We start from the raw sequence: 21807 nt of genomic DNA on the forward strand, positions 1-21807 counted from the left end.
CACCACACTATTCAGGAGCTATGAGGATGACAGAGACAGTCGAACGTCATTCGTATACAGCGTCAGTGAAGGTGGTCTGGGGGTTCGGGATTCCTATTCCAATGATTGGTGGGGAAACCAGTGGTGGGCCCCCTCATATATGAGACGTTATTTGTGTTTGTGAAAGAAGTCTCCATATGGGTACATTACCACAATGAGCATTTGATACTGCATACTGAACAGAATACGCAGCCTTACAGTTCCAGCAAAGTGGATGGAATTTATAGGAATCTCATTTCCACTGTGCTTTTATATGCAGCGCAAACTGACAGTAAGTGTTTCAAATTTGCAACATGTCAATTTCTCTTGCAAATACGCCGAGTTTTCTGTGCAGATTTTCCCAGTACACTTGCATTAGATGTGTAAAATCCGCAGGTAAAAAATGTATTAGGCTATGTGCACATGGTGCGGATTCTGCTGCAGATCCGCAGCGGATTTGGCCCTGCCGATTCGCAGCAGAACTGCATGTGATGTACAGTAGCATTAAAACAAAATCCGCAGTGCACATGCTGGGTTTTTTTCAGTGCAGATTTGGTGCGTAATGAAAAATGCAGCATGTGACTTCTTTTGTGCAGTTTTGCTGCAGTTTTCCACCTGCTCCATTCTAGAAATCCGCAGGTGGAAAACCGCATAAAAAAATGCACTAAATCCGCAGGAAAAATGCAGGTCATTAGTAAATTCTGCACGGAAAATTCCAAAGCAGAATACGCGCCGTGTGCACATAGCCTTAGCATTTTTAGTGTGTTTGAGCTGTGGAAGAGCATCAAAAACGCATGTAATCTGCACTTCACTATATCAATAATATTTTGTGAAAGACAAATACTGAGAAGTATAAAAAAAAGCAGCTTTATTTAAAACATGACATAATTAAAAAAAAAAATGCAGCATCAAAACGTGATTAAAAGATAAAAATGCCAATTACCTCACAGATGCAGAAATGCACATCTAAAACTCACCTACATTTTTTGACCCTGAAATTGACATGTGGTGGATTTCAAACACACACTACAGGTCTGTTTATGTTGCGTAAACAAATAAACAAAAAACAAGCAAGCAAAAATAAAACATAGTGGGCATGAGATTTCGATAAATCCCATCCAATTTTAATTCAACATCATCATCTAGTACTCAGAAGGGAGAGCAGTTGCAAGGATTGTCTGGCACTCTGACCTGGTACTTACTCGTACAGCCCTGAGCTTTCAATGAGAGCTGTGGAATTGAACACTTGATGTAGGGTTCCCCCACAGACTATAGCTAATTTCTAGGGCTTCCAGTTAATTTCTAGGATTCCCAAAATGAGATTGTGCTATCCAGTGTCAGACTGGGGTGCCAAGGACCCATCAGTAATCATCTCCAGGACCCCACTTTTCAGCTACAAGCAAATGTGACTTTATCTTCAAGCACAAATTTATATAATAACTAGCTGAAGAGTCCGGCGTTGCTCAGGCATAGTGACTAACCACGGTTAATTATAACAAATTATATATATGGGTATAGCCCCGCCCACTCCGCATGGCCACATTCACTATAATATCCCACATCATCCCGTCAGCCAGAGCTACCGGACTACTACCCTTAATATCCCATATCATCCCGTCAGCCAGAGCCACCAGACTACTACCCCTAATATCCCACATCGTCCCGTCAGCCTGAGATAATGGACTACTACCCCTAATATCCGACATCACCTGATGAAGTGAGCTGGGACTGGCTCAGGAAACGCGTTGGCAATAAAGATATCTTGAATTCTACCACAGCAGCGCAGTCTCTTATTGCACTACCAGCCTTCTCTTTGTACCAAGTCCTTGGACCTCGTGCAGACTGCTGCAGCTGTTTTATGCGATTATAGGTGTTGTGACTCTCACAACCCTATCAGGTGAGCCTAACACTTGCTGTGCACTCATCTACTTTCCATACAGACCTACGCATTGGAAGCGCCCTGTCTCCCCCTTTTCTTTTCACATCATCCCATCAGTCAGAGCTACTGGACTACAACCTCTAATATCCCACATCATCCCATCAGCCAGAGCCACCGGACTACTACACCCAATATCCCACATCATCCCATCAGTCAGAGCCACCAGACTACTACCCCTAATATCCCACACATCATCCAGAGACACTGGACTACTACCCCTAATATCCCACATCATCCCATCAGAGCCACCGGACTACTACCCCTAATATCCCACATCATCCCATCAGCCAGAGCCACTGGACAACTACCACTAATATCCCACATCGTTCCGTCAGAGCCACCGGACTACTACCCCTAATATCCCACATCATCCCATCAGCCAGAGCCACCAGACTACTGCCACTAATATCCTACATCATCCCATCAGAGCCACCGGATTACTACCCCTAATAACCCACATCATCCCGTCAGCCTTGAGTCAGAACCAGAGCACTGAGTGCAATGGCCCTAACTTCCATACCGGGGATTCCTTTAAGAGAGGACTCTTGTCAGAACCAGAGCACTGAGTGGATTTGCCCTGACTTCTATACCAATGATCCCTTTAAGAAAGTCTGAGGTCAGAACCAGAACGCTGAGAGGAATTGCCCTTACTTCCATACCGGGGATCCCTTTAAGAGAGCCTGGGGTCAGAGCCAAAGCTCTGGATGGATTTGCCCTAACTTCAGTACCGGGGATCCCTTTAGTAGAAGCCTGGGATCAGAACCAGAGTGCTGAGTAGAATTGCCCTAACTTCCATACTGGAGATCCCTTTAAGAGAGGCCTGAGGTCAGTACCAAAGTGCAGAGTGGATTTGCCCTCACTTCTGTACCGGGGATCCCTTTAAGAGGAGCCTGGGGTCAGAATCAGAGCACTGAGGGATTTGGCCTAACTTCCATACCGGAGATCCCTTTAAGAGGGATCTGGGGTCAGAACCAGAGCGCTGAGTGGAAATGTCCTAACTTCCATACCAATGATCCCTTTAAGAGAGCCTGGGGTCAGAACCAGAGCGCTGAGTGGAATGGTCCTAGCTTCCATACTGGGGATCCCTTAAAGAGGGGCCTGGTGTCAGAACCAGAGCGCAGAGTGGATTTGCCCTGACCTGACTTCCATACCAATGATCCCTTTAATAGAAGTCTGGGGTCAGAATCAGAGCGCTGAGGGATTTGCCCTAACTTCCATACCGGGGATCCCTTTAAGAGGGAAGATGTGCCTATGGGATGGAGGATGTGTGATGGGTATATGGGCACTGGACTATGGGATAGAGGATGTGTGATGGGTATCTGGGTAGGGAGTGGGTGATTCATTTCTGTCATGTACTCTCTGCTCCTTTCTGGGGGGCAGACAATGGCTGGAGCTTATGTTCCCGGGGATGCTAGATTTCTCTCACCCAGTCAGTGTCTGCTGAGGTGTTGTGGAGTGGGAAAACTGTTGCTCATAGCAACCAATCACAGCTCAGCTTAGCTTCTTTTAAACAGCTATGGTGAAAAGAAAGATGCTTAGTGATTGGGTGGGGCTATGTGGAGTGGGCGTGGTTGATACACTCATTTTTATATATATATATATATATACACTCACTGGCCACTTTATTAGGTACACCATGCTAGTAAGGGGTTGGACCCCCTTTTGCCTTCAGAACTGCCTCAATTCTTCGTGGCAGAGATTCAACAAGGTGCTGGAAGCATTCCTCAGAGATTTTGGACCATATTGACATGATGGCATCACACAGTTGGCGCAGATTTGTCGGCTGCACATCCCTGATGCGAATCTCCCGTTCCACCTCATCCCAAAGATGCTCTATTGGATTGAGATCTGGTGACTGAGGAGGCCATTTGAGTACAGTGAACTCATTGTCATGTTCAAGAAACCAATCTGAGATGATTCGAGCTTTATGACATGGCGCATTATCCTGCTGAAAGTAGCCATCAGATGTTGGGTACATTGTGGTCATAAAGGGATGGACATGGTCAGCAACAATACTCAGGTAGGCTGTGGCGTTGCAACGATGCTCAATTGGTACCAAGGGGCCCAAAGAGTGCCAAGAAAAAATTCCCCACACCATGACACCACCACCACCAGCCTGAACCGTTGATACAAGGCAGGATGGATCCATGCTTTCATGTTGTTTACGCCAAATTCTGACCCTACCATCCGAATGTCGCAGCAGAAATCGAGACTCATCAGACCAGGCAACGTTTTTCCAATCTTCTACTGTCCAATTTCGATGAGCTTGTGCAAATTGTAGCCTCAGTTTCCTGTTCTTAGCTGAGAGGAGTGGTACCCAGTGTGGTCTTCTGCTGCTGTAGCCCATCTGCCTCAAAGTTCGACGCACTGTGCGTTCAGAGATGCTCTTCTGCCTACCTTGGTTGTAACGGGTGGCAATTTGAGTCACTGTTGCCTTTCTATCAGCTCGAACCAGTCTGCCCATTCTCCTCTGACCTCTGGCATCAACAAGGCATTTCCGGCCACAGAACTGCCGCTCACTGGTTTTTTTTTCTTTTTCGGACCATTCTCTGTAAACCCTAGAGATGGTTGTGCGTGAAAATCCCAGTAGATCAGCAGTTTCTGAAATTCTCAGACCAGCCCTTCTGGCACCAACAATCATGCCACGTTCAAAGGCACTCAAATCACCTTTCTTCCCCATACTGATGCTCGGTTTGAACTGCAGGAGATTGTCTTGACCATGTCTACATGCCTAAATGCACTGAGTTGCCGCCATGTGATTGGCTGATTAGAAATTAAGTCTTAACACACAGTTGGACAGGTGTACCTAATAAAGTGGCCAGTGAGTGTATATATATATATATATATATAGATTAATTCAGAAGATTGTTAAATGAATAGGATGCCGCCTTTGTCTGTACACAGTGATTCAAGTATAAGTACTGCTTATATAAGATGGTAGTGGCTCACTCTTGCAAAGGGGCCCACCGGAGGATTATCCTGTTCGCCTGTGGGCCAGTCCAAACCTGGTCCTATCTAAAGGATGTGTGATAACATGAGGATCTGTGGTGATCCACCTGCTGGGAGACCACTGATATTGAGAACAGGGCTCAGAAGTGCCCCGTTGGTATGGAGCAGGACAGTCATAGGACAAAACTATCCTTTCAGAAAAGTGATAGCTTTTAATATTGGGAATAACCCTTTGATCCAGTATAGACAGCAATGCTACAGATACGGCCATAAATGGAACATATGATGGAGCTTGCTTCAGATTTTCTGTCCATACAGAATCCTACTCTTAATGTCTCCATACAATTGTATTCAGCAGTCTTATGGCCTGTGTGTACGAGCGCCAACACAGATTAAGTGTGCAAATTTATCCCATGGTCCCTCGCACTGTGTACGAATTCAGGAAAATTCGTTCAAAATAGTCACTTGATGGTATATTACGCCCAAGCAAACTCATAAATGGCATCAATCTATGGCGGCAAACTGCTGGAGATGCGGGGAGATAGATGGAAGTTATATCCACATTTGATGGTCATGCCAGGCTCTTCGGCCCTTTTGGAATAATGTATCCATAATTATGAGTGAGATCCTGGGCAGACGTGTCATCTTGAAACCAGAAAATATCTTTTTAAATCTCCCGCAGTGGCAGAGAGATAGAGATGCCTCTAAACTTGCACAATTTATCCTAGCAGCTGGGAAATCCGTGATTCCCATTAACTGAAACTCCCCAACATTACCCACTACTCAACAACTCTACTCTGTAGTGGAACAAATTTTTCAGTTAGAAGAATTAGCAGCAAGAGTAATTCATTGTTTCACGAATTTCAATAAGGTTTGGAAGCCCTGGGTCAATTTTAGATTTCAGACATCCTACTATTCCGCAACTATGGATTAACTCCTCCTTAAGCCCATACCCCAAGGTGCTATTCCTACCCATACACCCACCCCCCCCCCCTTTTTCAACTTCATCCTCCTCTCTTCTCCCTCTGACTCCCTTTGGTCTCCTTTTCTTATTCTCTTTATCAAATGTTGAAAATTACCATTACTCTATTGCTTGCAGTGATTGAGTTTTGTATGCAATTTTGACTTCGTAAATCCTCTCGGAAGTGCCTATTACTGTTCATAGTAATGATATGATTTCTATCTCAACACTGTTTGTTACATTTGAATATTTTCAATAGAAAGAACATTGAAAGAAAGAAAGTGTGCAAATTTGGATTTTAAAACCTACATGACATGGATAAACATAATTACGCTAAAAATTCTGAGATGTCGCTCTGTTCTCACACGCAACAATGAATGCTCCAGTGCCACCAGTGACCAGCGTAACACTAGTGAGGTGTTTCAGCAGGTACAAAAATGTAATGATTCTATCTCTGCCAGGAAATTGATTGCAGTAAGAAGGCATTTAAGACATTTTTTCTGTTTTCATGTGAGTGGGTGGCTTAAAAAAGCAACCAAACGCTATAGAAATGCATCTTTGTAGAACATACTATATATGATGTGTTGCGCGAGAATTCTCCTCCGGGCTATAGCTTTAGGATTACCTATGTAAACATACAAACATGCTTTCTGCCAATTCCTCACAGCCTTATAAAGCAAGATATACACTAGTGGCCAAAATTGTGGATACACTTCAAATTTTTGTCATTTTTTAAAGTTTTCAGCATGCAATCATACAAAGTGTTTATAACAATAATGCTACAAGTAGTCCAAGGTAGATTAGAACACCTCTACATAGAAAAAAGGTTACCATAATGCTATCTCTGTGTTCTTTCATTAGTAGCGTGTAGGGTATCCTTTAGCATCGATAACAGCTTTGCATCTCCTTGGCATTGACTCAACAAGACTTCCCAGGTTCTCTGTGGTTATCACATGGTACCAGGAATTGATAACAGCTGCAATCAATGCCTATTTATTGCTCGGTCACTTAAGGCCCAGTTACATTTAGCGATCCCGACCACGATATGAACCGGTCAGGATCGCTGGTGCATCGCTAAATGGTCGCTAGGGAGCTGCCAAACAGGCAGATCTCAACAGCGATGCAGCAGCGGTCGTACTCACCTGTCAGACGCGGCGAGAAAGACCGTCTTCTGCCCGCGTCCATGGCTCGCTCGTCGGCGCCAGCAGGAAGCCAACGACGAGAAATGGACCAGGCCGATCTCGCGTGATCACCGATAACCAACGAGGGAGCCGGTCGGAGGGGAGTATCACATGTAGCGATATTGCTAGTGATATCGCTGCTGCATCACAAAATCGGTGACACTTTAGCGATATCGCTATGTGTAACAGGCCCTTTACTCAAAACCAATCGGCTTAATCTTGACCACAGATTTTTTATAAGGTTCAGATCAGAACTGATTCCTGGCCATGAAAGCACTGAAATTTGTTTGCCTTCAAACCATTTTAGACATTGCCTTGCAGTGTGACATGGTGCTCCATCCTGTTGAAAAATAATTTCGATCTGTTTCTTGCCAAGGAACAATTGATGGGATGAGTTGTGGCTCAAGGACATCATGAATATATTTTGAAGCATTTACAGTTCCCTCAAGGACCTGTATTCTCCCAATTCCATGCCAGGACATACAGCCCCATATCATAATACTCAGGATGTTTCATTGTAGCTGTCATACACTCTGGAAGACAGTCTTCCTTTGGCCTTCTCCGAATATAAAGCACTCCTTCACTACCAAAAATTGATATTCTCGTCTCATCAGACCAGATTACTTTCTTCCAATCTTCAGTTGTCCAGCTAAGATGTTCTTTGGCCCAGGAAATTCTCTTACTTCTCTGTTTCAGATTTAGGAATGGCTTTTTCCTTGGTGCTTGTGCTTTCAGACTGGCATCAAGTAATTGGCGACGTACTGTTCTATCCGACACTGAAACTCCTCCATCGTGCAAGAACTGGTTGAGTTCCTTGTCTGATACTCTTCTGTTTTGCAAAGCTAACCTAACAATTCTTCTGTCGGTTTTTGGAGTTGTTGCCTTTTTCCTTCCTCTTCCACTCTTAGTTTTGATGCTGAAACTATCAGCAAAACGTGAACACAGCTTTTGCGCTCCAGAAGCAGTGACTTCACCACCCATCTTCCTAACAATTTCTCTTAAACTGTATCCCTCCTTCCTCAAAACAATAGCCGTAGCTCTCTTTTTTGGAGACCAATCAGACCTCTTTGTGACTGGCATGAATAAACCTTAAAAAAAACAATCATTCAGGAGTTTGTGAGCTCAAAATAGACATTTATAATTATTCAGTTAAAAATTAAATATTAATAAAATGCAAGAAATGAAACTTCTCATCAGTTTGTAAATAAATTAAAGGCTGTAGGACCTATACTGAAAGGATCAAATGACGACTGTAGCTTTAAAACAACATTTTTAATTTAATGTGGACATAAAGAAAAGTTAACAAATAACTAAAAATTTATGAATTTTACTCAGAGAATGAAGTCCAGTATTTCTTGTCAAAATTATCAAAACTACTGACAAAATATCAAAAACAAGTCTCCCGATATCTTTAGTAACATATTGCGTGCCTGGGCTATAAATATAATTACGTAATCAAACAAGTAAAGATTGCCGAAAGTTCCAGAAGCCTTGAAACTTATTAAAAACTTCAAGTGTATCCACAATTTTGGCCACTAGTGTACTCTGCTGTCCCGAAAATCACAATGCAGCCATCGTCATCAGGTGACTAGTTGACAAGACTTACATGTTATTCCAGGAATGTCTGGAACCTTCACAGTAAAGCATTCCTTACCCCTTGTGCATGTTACATATTAACACTTGGGAGGATTATGGTTACCGTACTTCACTGAGTAAACAAAGGGTGACATTCTTAGGCCAAGTCCACTGGACTGCATTTTGGGTCCAAGTGCTGTCAAAACTGATAGGACATATGTAATTGAGTAACTGCATCCAAAACGCTGTGTTTTACAGTACATGCACAGTGGATGGGATTTATAGAAATCCCATGCCCACTGTGCTTCTTTTTTTTATGCTGCGTAAAATCACATTCGGTGTGGGTTTTCAAGCAGCAACATATCAATCTCTCTTGTGGGAACACTCAGTCTTCTGTACAGAATTTCCCTATAGCCTTGAATTAGATGCGGAAAATCCAGTTAAAAAAAAAGCACATGCGTTGTAAAATTTTAGCCTGGTTTTACCTAATAAATATACAGTACAGACCAAAAGTTTGGACACACCTTCTCATTCAAAGAGTTTACTTTATTTTCTTGAATATGAAAATTGTAGATTCACTCTGAAGGAATCAAAACTATGAATTAACACATGTGGAATTCTTTAATTAACAAAAAAGTGTGAAACAACTGAAAATATGAGAATGCCAAGAGTGTGCAAAGCAGTAATCAAAGCAAAAGGTAGCTACTTTGAAGAACCTAGAATATAAGACATACAGTATTTTCAGTTGCTTCACACTTTTTTGTTAATTATATAATTCCACATGTGTTAATTCATAGTTTTGATGCCTTTAATCTACAATTTTCAAAGTTTTAATAAATTGGTGAGTGAAGAAGTGTGTGTGTGTGTGTTGGTGTGTGTGTGGGGGGGGGGGGGTCTTTATTCCAATAAAGTATTTTTTTTGTGTGTGTGTGTGTGTTTTTTTTTTATTACAGGGTTAGTAATAGGGGTGTCTGATAGACATCTCTCCATTACTAACTTCAGGGCTTGATGCCAGATGTGATTTCTGACAAATCACAGCTATCAACCCCAACTACATTTACTGCAGCGGAGCAATCAAAGGGAGACGGGCAAAGGGCAAGAATTGGCTCTTGCGATGCTCCAAATCTGGGGCGGCTGCGGGATGGTATTTTTAGGCTGGGAAGGGCCCAATAAGCATGGACATTCCCAACCAATAATTTCAGCCCGCAGCTGTCTGTTTTGCCTTGGCTGGTTATCAAAAAATAGGGGAGATCCTACAAATTTTTTTTTCACTTATTTATGTCATGATACTAGTGCTGGATGACTGGCACTTCTGGGGTTAATGTTTTGATCTCAGTGCAGACTCTTACCTGCACACCTAGGACCTACAGTTGTGGCCAAAAGTATTGACACCCCTGCAATTCTGTAAGATAATACTCAGTTTCTTCCTGAAAATGATTGCAAACACAAATTCTTTGGTATTATTATCTTCATTTAATTTGTCTTAAATGAAAAAAACACAAAAGAGAATGAAGCAAAAAGCAAAACATTGATCATTTCACACAAAACTCCAAAAATGGGCCAGACAAAAGTATTGGCACCCTCAGCCTAATACTTGGTTGCACAACCTTTAGCCAAAATAACTGCGACCAATCGCTTCTGGTAACCATCAATGAGTTTCTTACAATGCTCTGCTGGAATTTTAGACCATTCTTCTTTGGCAAACTGCTCCAGGTCCCTGATATTAGAAGGGTGCCTTCTCCAAACTGCCATTTTTAGATCTCGCCACAGGTGTTCTATGGGATTCAGGTCTGGACTCATTGCTGGCCACCTTAGAAGTCTCCAGTGATTTCTCTCAAACCATTTTCTAGTACTTTTTGAAGTGTGTTTCTGGTCATTGTCTTGCTGGAAGACCCATGACCTCTGAGGGAGACCCAGCTTTCTCACACTGGGCCCTACATTATGCTGCAAAATTTATTGGTAGTCTTCTGACTTTATAATGCCATGCACATGGTCAAGCAGTCCAGTGCCAGAGGCAACAAAGCAACCCCAAAACATCAGGGAACCTCCGCCATGTTTGACTGTATGGACCGTGTTCTTTTCTTTGAATGCCTCTTTTTTTCTCCTGTAAACTCTATGTTGATGCCTTTGCCCAAAAAGCTCTACTTTTGTCTCTGACCAGAGAACATCCTTCCAAAACGTTTTAGGCTTTTTCAGGTAAGTTTTGGCAAACTCCAGCCTGGCTTTTTTATGTCTCGGGGTAAGAAGTGGGGGTCTTCTACCATGCAGACCTTTTCATTCAGACGCCGACGGATAGTACGGGTTGACATTGTTGTACCCTCGGACTGCAGGGCAGCTTGAACTTGTTTGGATGTTAGTCGAGGTTCTTTATCCAATATCCGCACAATCTTGCGTTGAAATCTCTTGTCAATTTTTCTTTTCCGTCCACATCTAGGGAGGTAAGCCACAGTGCCATGAGCTTTAAACTTCTTGATGACACTCCGCACGGTAGACACAGGAACATTCTGGTCTTTGGAGATGGACTTGTAGCCTTGAGATTGCTCATGCTGCCTCACAATTTGGTTTCTCAAGTCCTCAGACAGTTCTTTGGTCTTTTCTTTTCTCCATGCTCAATGTGGTACACACAAGGACACAGGACAGAGGTTGAGTCAACTTTAATCCATGTCAACTGGCTGCAAGTGTGATTTAGTTATTGCCAACACCTGTTAGGTGCCACAGGTAAGTTACAGGTGCTGTTAATTACACAAATTAGAGAAGCATCACATGATTTTTCGAACAGTGCCAATACTTTTGTCCACCCTCTTATGTTTGGTGTGGAATTATATCCAATTTGGCTTTAGGACAATTCTTTTTGTGTCTTTTCATTTAAGCCAAATTAAATGAAGATAATAATACCAAAGAATTTGTGTTTGCAATCATTTTCAGGAAGAAACTGAGTATTATCTGACAGAATTGCAGGGGTGTCAATACTTTTGGACACAACAGTATTATGGTGGCCTCTCATTGGTTCTGGGAAAGCTTCTTATAGCCTCAGGAAGCTCCCATCCCCCGTCAGTTATACTTTCGCCCTTGGCATTGTGTGGTGACCCCTGAGTGTGTTTGTGCTGTGTTCTGGTTGCTTGATTCTCTGTGTACGACTCGGTCTGTACTCTGGATATTGCCTGACTGAGTATTTCTGTATAGTGTCCTGCCATATCTGAAAGCAGGACGCTAAGCCCCGCCCCCTTGCAGTCACACGACCATAGGTCCTGTGACTGCTTGCTAAACTTCAGCATCCACAGGTCCTGTGTATCTGTACTTTCCGGCTGTACCTGACCCCGGGCCCCCCTGCGGGTGAGTCCCTGCTCAGCGGAGGCTGCACGCCGGCGCGGACAAGATCCTGACAATTTATTTATTTGGTCAATACATGTACAGTAAACTACACACGGAAGGCACTTATTATATATCTCACGGATATCTATCTAGCTATCTGCCTACTCCATATCTGTCTATCTATAGCTTTGCACATCTAATCTAACATACCAAAGAAAAACAAAACCCAAGGAAAAATGCAAGTGAGCTGAGGGATTCAAGCGGCAATTCAGCTGTGTGAACAAACACTGATTGTGGGAACATACCCTTAAAGTCTATGGATGTGCAAAAAAAAATTGGATCCCATATGGATCAACCATATAGCATCCAATTTGTATGCAATTCTTTAACAAAAGAAAACTGTGGTCTTTTAAATTTTAATAACTGCAAAGCTGCCTTTGGCTATCATTTCTGAAACGGTGCACCCAACTTATAAAAGATATATCGTGGAACCAGAATAATGAAGAATAAGGGTAAAAAAAACTGTAGAAAATGTGGTAATTACTCTTCTCTGTCTTCCCTGTTGCTACCCCACAGCATAATACAAGTGAATGGGGTCACACTGTGAATCCAAATGGTATCACAACCTCGGCATAACAATTTTTTGTGACTTTGTTGTTGTGGATACGGTACTCTAGGGGTCGCAATGCACCCCAATTCACATGTATAGAGCTGCAATATAACAGCAACATATAGCGATCTTTGGCTGCACGACCTGCGTCGAGAGCAAAGTCACGGTGGAGCCCTAGCCAAAAGGGCACTGTAGACCTCTCCAATAAGATAATGGAAAACAATGAAAATAACCCTACAATTTTTCTGATTACATACATGTTAGTCCTTAAAACCTAAAAAAAAACAGGTATCACTCCGTATTCCATTATATAAACTCAAAGCCAAAAAAATAAATTAATGGCACAAGGAGTGTATAGAAAACAACAATTTGATTCACAAATGCATATAATAATATCACTGTATTCACATAGATGCCTCAGAAACAAACTAGAAAAATCGCTTGCAGCTAGTTTAGACACAGAAAATCCAACATTACATTAAATAAACGCTACATGATACATCAAAAAACAGCCATAGTGGAGTCAATTTTCCCTATCACACAACCATGCCCCCAGAGAACAGGCAAAACGCGCGTCGGGGTGGGTTGCAGCGGCAGCTTGGTCACATACCACTGGTATTAATTGGTTACATATATGTTTCATGATCCTCTGATTGTAGCTTGGTGTATTGTTTATTACTCATGCTTTATAGTCCAGGCACTAATGCCGGTATATATAAAATATGGCTATTGTGGCCGTTATGATACTACTTATGACTATTGCATGGTTGTGTGATAGGGAAAATTGACTCCACTATGGCTGTTTTTTCATGTATCATGTAGCGTCTATTTAATGTAATGTAGGTTTTCTGTGTCTAAACTAGCTGCAAGCGATTTTTCTAGTTTGTTTCTGAGGCATCTATGTGATTACAGTGATATTATTATATGCATTTGTGAATAAAATTATGTTATTGTCTATACACTCCTTGTGCCATTAATTTATTTTTTTGGCTTTGAGTTTTTATAATTTTTCTGATTAGTTATGTTTCACTGGACAAGCAGAAGAGTCATATTAGGCACTATGCTATAGGGATCAGAAATTACAAATTGGTATCTTCGAATGTAATGTTTTTCTGACCCAGAATCTTGGTGCAGGGTATAGACAGTGTTTGGAATTCTTTTTACCTTATCTACAGTTAAAGGGTGAAATTGTTACTGGAAACAGGAACTGATATAGAATTGCATGTCAGTGTACAGCATGTCATGTACTTCAGGGTCATCTAAACCTGCATTTGTTATTATGGCAAGAAGATTCTCCTCCCAACCTAACGTGGGCTGATCTTAGTCCATTTATTCAGGCTGTTGATGCACAATCTATACTCTATATTAATACTATCATAACTTACACAGCTAATTCTAAAGTTAATTTAATAATATAGGGTATAACCAGCATTTTGCTAAAGAGAAGAGAACCAATCATATCTCCAAAAATGTCTGTTTTAGTAATTTATTGGATTCTTCCCTAATGCCACGTCTTGTTAAGGCCCCGTCTCACTAAGCGATCTCTGTAGCGAGATCGCTGCTGAGTCACAACTTTTGTGACACAACAGCGATCTCACCAGCGAGATAACTGTGTGTGACAGCGATCAGCGAGCGGCCCCCCTGCCGGTATCGCTGATTGCTGGAAGAAACCTCTGGACATTTCTTTGGTCGCTGGTCTCCTGCTGGCCAGAACACATCGCTGTGTGTGACAGGCAGGAGACCAGCGATCAGGTGTAAAAATAAAAAAAATAAAAAATATAGTTATTCTCACCTTCCGACGTCCCGTTCAGCCATCCGGCCTCTCTCCACGCTCCGGTCCCAGTGATCCTTTGCACGAATGACCGCGAGACTTTGTTATCCCTCGAGACCGTGACATCTCGCGGTCATTGGTGCAAAGGATCACTGGGACCGGAGCGTGGAGAGAGGCAGGATGGCTGAACGGGACATCGGAAGGTGAGAATAACTATATTTTTTATTTTGATTCTATTTTTTACAGGGATGGCCAGCGATGCTGGGCGCTCGGCATCGCTGTGCTGAACGCTGGTGAAGCTGTCTGTGTGACAGCTCACCAGCGATCACATAGCGACTTACTAGCGATCCTGACACCTTGATATCGGTGTCGGGATCGCTGGTAAGTCGCTTAGTGTGACGGGGCCTTTAGTCTTCCCAGAAATTCAATTGTATCATTTCCTCTGTTATTCCTCCTAGAAATGTATTATGTGATTACAGTCTGGTCAATCAGTGCTTCCAGTGGCAAACCCTGCCTCAGTAACATGAGATACAGTGTTTGCCTAAAGGTGGGCTGTCACCCAAAACGCGTTGCTGTCGCATTTCCTTGAGCTGTACTGCTGAACATGTCCTCTGTTATGCACGTTGTGTGAAAGAAAGCCTATTCACGGTTCGTGGAGCTGGATTATCTTCATTTTACAGTGTTTTGCCTCAGCCCAATCGGTATTCATACATATCGAGGGGTGAATAATAGACGAAAGGTAAGACACAGGGTTTTTGGAATAGTTGTATTGCTATTTCATAGGTCCACACTGAAACATGGAGGCATACTGGATTTGATTTTGATCAGAGTCACGGAACAAACTCACTAATACAAGTTTACGGGTGAATGAGAAAATCAGACATCATTTGGATACCATCCATGTGCTGTCCTGTCTTGATGTTTGACAGAAACGTTCTCAAGCTTTTCTTAATGCAAAAAAACCCCCAAACTGATGAAAATCTAAGGCCACGTGCACACGTTGAGTATCTGGTGAGTTTTTTACCAAAAGCCAAAACCATTTTTACCTCAGGATTTGTAAGCCAAAACCAGGAGTGGGTGATAAATCCAGAAGTGGTGACGTGTTTCTATTATACTTTTCCTCTGATTGTTCCTCTCCTGGTTTTGGCTTACAAATACTGAGGTAAAAAACTTGACCAAAGTACTCAACGTGTGCACATGGTCTAAAGGGGGTTTTACACTAAGCAATATCACTAGCAATATCGCTAAAACATCACTGGTTTTGTGACGTTATAGCGATATTGCTAGTGATATCGCTATGTGTGATACTTACCAGCGACCGGCTCCCCCGCTGTCCATCGCTGATCGCGCGAGAATGTCCGGCTCCATTTCTCGTCGTCTGCTTCCTGCTGAGACTTCCTGCTGTGACGTCCAGCGACGCGTGGAGGCGGGCGGGAGGACGCAGGATCGCTGTGTGTGAAAGGTGAGTATCGTGCGCTGCGTCGCTGCTGCATCGCTGTGAGATCTTTCTGTATGAAAGCTCACTAGCGATCATTTAGCGATGCACCAGCGATCCTGACCGGGTCGGATCGCTGGTCGGATTGCTGGTGCATCGCTAAATGTAAAAGGGCCTTAAGGGTGAAAGCTGACACACTGACCAAACACTAATGAGATGAAAGTCTGATGCAAACACTGATAAAAAATGGTCCTTTATTGTGTGCAAGCGGTGCCATGGGTCGATTCTTCTTAGCACCGCTGCATGTGATTGACAGGTCTCTCCCTCGCATGTACATTGGGAGAGACCTGTCAATCATCTACTGCGGTGCTGGGAGAAGATGGCCGTACGTGATGCCGGACTATTCTTTTCTCTGTCTATGTTTGCCTGGCCGGACCACCATAGCATATTTTCTCTGAAACTCCGACGAATTTCAGAGAATGTTATACCTGGTTGAAAGTCATGCTGCTTGTGGTTTTGGCAGCATGGATCGCTTGACACGATTAAGGCCTCATATAGAAATCCTCTTTTTCTCTTACATTTTTCATCAGTGTGCTAGATCTAATTTTCATCCATTCTTGGACCTTGGTTCCACTTTTTACCATCAGAATTGCATTTTTTTTAAAGTAAAAAAACAATTACGTTTTCTAAGCTAATCTTGTCCATAAACAGTAAAATAAGGGCAGTGCTCATGCTCATTTTTTTCACAGACCCAATGATTTGCATAGGAGATTTTGATTTGCACTTTAGACCATAATCAAACATGTCTCCATTTTTTTTTTTTTGGGGGGGGGGAAGGACTGACTGTCCACAAAAGAAACAGACAAGCGGAAATTGCTCATAGACTTCGGCTATGCGCACACGCTGCGGAGTCTGCTGCGGATCCGCTGCGGATTTGGCCACTGCGGATCCGCAGCAGTTCTGCAGACAGTGCACAGTACAATGTAAGTCTATGTGATTTACCATCCCTTGTGCACATGCTGTAGTTTTTCAACTGCGGAAAAGCTGCGGTTTTGAATCTGCAGAAAGACATGACATGTCAATTCTTTCTGCGGATTCCGCTGCGGTTTGCCACCTATTCCATTGTCCAGGTGTCGAACCGCAGGGGAAAACCGCGGGCCAATCCGCAGGTCATTTTAGCTGCGGTTTTACCTGCGGATCTGCAGATACAAATCCGCGGGTGAATCCGCAGCGTGTGAACATCGCCTTCTTCTTTCTTGAAAAACATTTATAGAATATGTACTCAAAACAAGGAGGTCTGAATGAGGCCTTAGAAACAGTGCTACTCATATGGTAGGCATTATTGCAGATCGGCCTCATTCACTTATTCTCATGCAGGAGTCACTCACTGGAAACAAGTTTACACCATAAACACGACTACTATAATTCTAAGCCATAAAATTGTCAATGTGGGGGTACGTGTAAGACATGAATCATACTTATGGCCGGCAAAAACATACATTACCATTGTGTGGGTAAATATTGATTAATTGAACATATTTTTAATAACGATTTCAAGATACCATGAAACACATGCAAATCTTTTACTCTAATCACCTTGCTGACCTCATAGTGAATAATGCATGTTCATTAAAGGGGTTGTCCACTATTAGGACACTCCTTCTCATTCTTCATGTTTGGCCTGTTAAAATAAAAACACACTCAGCTCCTGTATCAGCATCGTTCCAGTGGTGTCGGCCCTTGCTTACCCAATCAGCGCTGGCGTCACTGCCCCTGCCTTAGGATGTATAAGTAATGCTCTCTCGCCTCCTCTTGATTCCTTATAAGTCCGATGCATAGGGTTCACATGCCGTAACAACCGCACGTGAGCCACGGGAACTCAATTGGCGACATCGCTGGAATGGCACCACCATGGCGGTGAGTATAGGTGTTTTTATTTTAACGGGAATAAACATTCAGATTGAGAAGGGGGATATCCTAGTAGTGCACAGCCCCTTGAAAGCACATTTCAATGTTAGTAATTTTTCTCCTTCACAAAAAAGTTATCCATTTGCGTCAGTATTTATCACTAGAGTTTAATACGTTTTTCTCATATGAAAAAAACCCGTTGAAAGTTTCTCATGGTTCTCCAAACAGTTTGCGAAAAATAGACAACACACGGATGCATCCATTTTTTCACGCGGCTATATACTTGCATTGGGGACTTTGATCCATTGATTCGATCAAAAATGTCTCTGTGATTTTGATGAAAACCTATCAGTCGGCAAACATCGACATGTGAACAGCTCCATAGACTATAATGGGTACAAGTTCTATCGGTAAAAAACAGAGAACTCATATGTAAAAAACTAACGTCCGATGAGCTCTTACACGTATTCAATATTGGTAATAATGTGAAATCTGCTAGACATTTCTCAGATAGGTACAAGTCAGACTGAACTAGTAACGCTGATAAATAACTTAAATAAGATTGGCACTCAAAAAATGAAGAAATGTAACAGTTCCTTTATTGTGTGCATCCAGACAACAATTGACTTGAACGTTTTCGGTCATTAGTATGAACTAGTAACGCTGCTAGGCTCCTTAGCTGTCTGGGCCGAACACTGGCATGGAAAGCAGCGGTAGAATGTAGAAAGCATAAGGACATATTCACACATTGATGAAAAGACTTGGATTTCAATGTGAATTTCATGTGTAAAACAAAATATTCTGAGCGGAAATCTGAAATGCCCATTTATTTGGCAGAATTTCATCAGGCATTAAACCTTTGCAATTTATAGGGTCAAATCTAAAACAAACTTAAGGCAAAATTCACAACAAATCTGCATGCAAAGGCTCATTCACAAGTCAATTTTTAAAAACAGACTGAGATTAATCAGTGATTTTCATCAGATTATCATCAGTTTTTTTCCACTGAGGAAAATAAACAAAAAGTGTCTCCATCTTCTCCTATCAGTCAGTGAAAATCAGGCTGGAACCCAAATGCTGTCCGATTTTTTTCCCACACCGATAGACTCGCACTGCTGATTTTGATCCGACACTTGGATCAATATCAGACATGTCTCTGTGATTGTACACCGACTACTCTGTCCCAGGATAAAACATCGCGAAACAATCACTGACCTCAGGGAGACCAGTCAAAGAAAACACTGCGGCAGCCGGCAAAGGCGCTCAATCAGTGAAATCCTAGGTGCATTGCTCCCTGGGAAATACGAATATGCAAATAAAGTTCGTGGAGCCTCATTTAAGAGTCTCAAACAAGGGACTAGCCAGATCTTCCTCCAGGGAAGGACCCAGCCAAGGGGTGGCTCCTTTCGGAAACCACCATTACCACCATATTAATTGGCCCTTTAAGTCAATATCCAGCTCTTTACAAGTTTACAGATATGACAAGGAAAATACCAAAGCCAGGTATCCATCCACAGAGCTGTTTCGGGGTGTTGCCCCTCATCAGTGTGGAGTAGGATTCTGGCTAGGTGGGAGCAATGCCTAGTAGACAAACATCACGAAATAATCACTGACCTCAGGGAGACCAGTCAAAGAAAACACTGCGGCAGCCGGCAAAGGCGCTCAATCAGTGAAATCCTAGGTGCATTGCTCCCTGGGAAATACGAATATGCAAATAAAGTCCGTGGAGCCTCATTTAAGAGTCTCAAACACGGGACTAGCCAGATCTTCCTCCAGGGAAGGACCCAGCCAAGGGGTGGCTCCTTTCGGAAACCACCATTACCACCATATTAAGTGGCCCTTTAAGTCAATATCCAGCTCTTTACAAGTTTACAGATATGACAAGGGAAATACCAAGGCCAGGTATCCATCCACAGACAGCTGTTTCAGGGTGTTGCCCCTCATCAGTGTGGAGTAGGATTCTGGCTAGGTGGGAGCAATGCCTAGTAGACCAACATCACGAAAAACCTAGCCAGAATCCTACTCCACACTGATGAGGGGCAACACCCCGAAACAGCTGTCTGTGGATGGATACCTGGCCTTGGTATTTCCCTTGTCATATCTGTAAACTTGTAAGGAGCTGGATATTGACTTAAAGGGCCACTTAATATGGTGGTTTCCGAAAGAAGCCACCCCGTGGCTGGGTCCTTCCCTGGAGGAAGATCTGGCTAGTCCCGTGTTTGAGACTCTTAAATGAGGCTCCACGGACTTTATTTGCATATTAGGATAAAACATCGGACATGTGAACATCCCCATAGACTGTCATCGGTTAGAGTCCTAGCCATAAAAACAATGTATAGCACTTGTACATGAAAAACTGACGTGTGAATGCGGCCTTACTCTGATTTCATTTCACTCTGGATTTGCTGTAGATTTTACAGACACATCCAGAGCAGATTTTCTCACCCCATGTGGATGTACAATAAGGTATTTCTACCTTGGATTGTGAGATAAAATACACATGGAATTAGTAAGGTGCACACGCAACATCTGCAAACACACCCGAGACACATATATCTTTTCTTCAAATACTATGTATTAGGCTGGGGTCAGACTTGCGAGAAACTCGCACGAGTCTCGCACATCAATACCCGGCACTGCCGCCGGCACTCGGGACCGGAGTATGCAGCTGTGTGTATTTCTATGCATTGTCGGGTATTGATGTGCAAGACTCGTGTGAGTTTCTCGCAAGTCTGACCCCGGCCTAATACACACGATTTACCATTGCAGGGGTATGTGTGAGCAGGACTGTGCACATTCCCAGTTTCTATCCTTTTTTAGACCATTTCACATCTATAATATACGTGTGTTTTAGTTTCCGAATGAATTCTGTCTGCAACGCTCGGATCTACTGTAGACCTACTGAAGAAGCAGACGTGGGTCATCACGGGATGCCAAGACCGCGCCAGCTGTACAGAGAGGGGCACGGGTACTGCGGGCATAATGTAGAAGCTTAAATAAGAAAGTGTGATAGCCGCTGTGGGTCTGTTCACACATTGCGTTTCTGACATTGATTTTACCGTATGGACTCCTTCCAATTATAGTAGAAAAAAATGCATTAAAAAATGACATATGTTCATGTACACCCATCCTTCAGATCCCCTGCCTGGTTCTCATGTGATCGTCACATCAATGAACATGGGACTGGTTATTGCCATAACTTTATATCGCTCCTACTTTGTAGAACTTCCCCAATCATTACTACAGATTAAAGACTTGGAATGTAAGAAGTTCTGAAGGAAAGATCCTGACTCCTGACTGATGGGTCTCTGCCCCTCTGGTCACCAGCTGCTTGAGCAGTGAAGAGGTTAAGTGAAAGTTCCGAAGGCTGCAGTGACTTTGCCTAGCCCGGTGCAGTCACTAGATGACGGCTCACCTGCATCACCATTTTCTTACAGACATACAGAATTCTGCCAGTATGGAAGTTACTGCGTGATACAAAGTTCTCGTTACCTGGAAGCTGCTGGAGCCCCGATCGTCACACTGGAGGCAGGTAAAGCCACGATCGTCACCCTGGAGGCAGGTAAAGCCGCGATCGTCACCCTGGAGGCAGGTAAAACCGCGATCGTCACACTGGAGACAGGTAAAGCCGCGATCGTCACCCTGGAGGCAGGTCAACCGCGATCGTCACCCTGGAGGCAGGTCAGCCGCGATCGTCACACTGGAGACAGGTAAAGCCGCGATCGTGCACTTGTTGGGTGTCCTCCCCGGGACGCTCCTTATGTATCAGGCAGCGGCGCTGTGGTAACGCCCACAAAGCCGCAGGGTCAGGCCCTGCAATCTGCATACTGGCCACGCCCTCCTGTCATGCTTGTGCTCCCGTTATAGCCCTGGGTGACAGCACAGATGCGGAGGGTCCGTGGTGCTGGCACTGCCCGCTGTGTGCGCTATGTGTGACTTCCTATGGTGGCCACCGGCCAGGACGATTGTTCTACCAGCCATCCCAGTACACCACTTGTCTTTTACAGGACGAGTTCTAGTTTTGAGAAACATCATCCAATAGACACCAACACCAAATCGCCTTAGCAGTCACATATAATTTAGAGCTTTGAAAAAAAAAATGGTTTCTGTTGTCGTTTTCTGGGTCCTCAAACTTTTTCATGTTTCCA

At 43.3% G+C, this 21807-nt stretch overlaps 1 protein-coding gene across 1 annotated transcript in view; it reads right to left on the bottom strand.

Annotated features, from left to right (window-relative positions):
• TINAGL1 (tubulointerstitial nephritis antigen like 1) overlaps positions 1-21407 on the bottom strand; it is a 90643-nt gene extending 69236 nt beyond the window's left edge. Inside the window, exon 1 of the mRNA XM_073571796.1 lies at positions 21152-21407. The gene's annotated coding sequence lies outside the window, so the exon portion shown is untranslated. The remainder of the gene's footprint in view (positions 1-21151) is intronic.
• Between the last annotated feature and the right edge of the window lie 400 nt (positions 21408-21807).

This window comes from Dendrobates tinctorius, unplaced genomic scaffold, assembly GCF_039654945.1.
Source record: "Dendrobates tinctorius isolate UK_male_01 unplaced genomic scaffold, ASM3965494v1 ptg000007l, whole genome shotgun sequence".
NCBI lineage: Eukaryota > Metazoa > Chordata > Amphibia > Anura > Dendrobatidae > Dendrobates > Dendrobates tinctorius.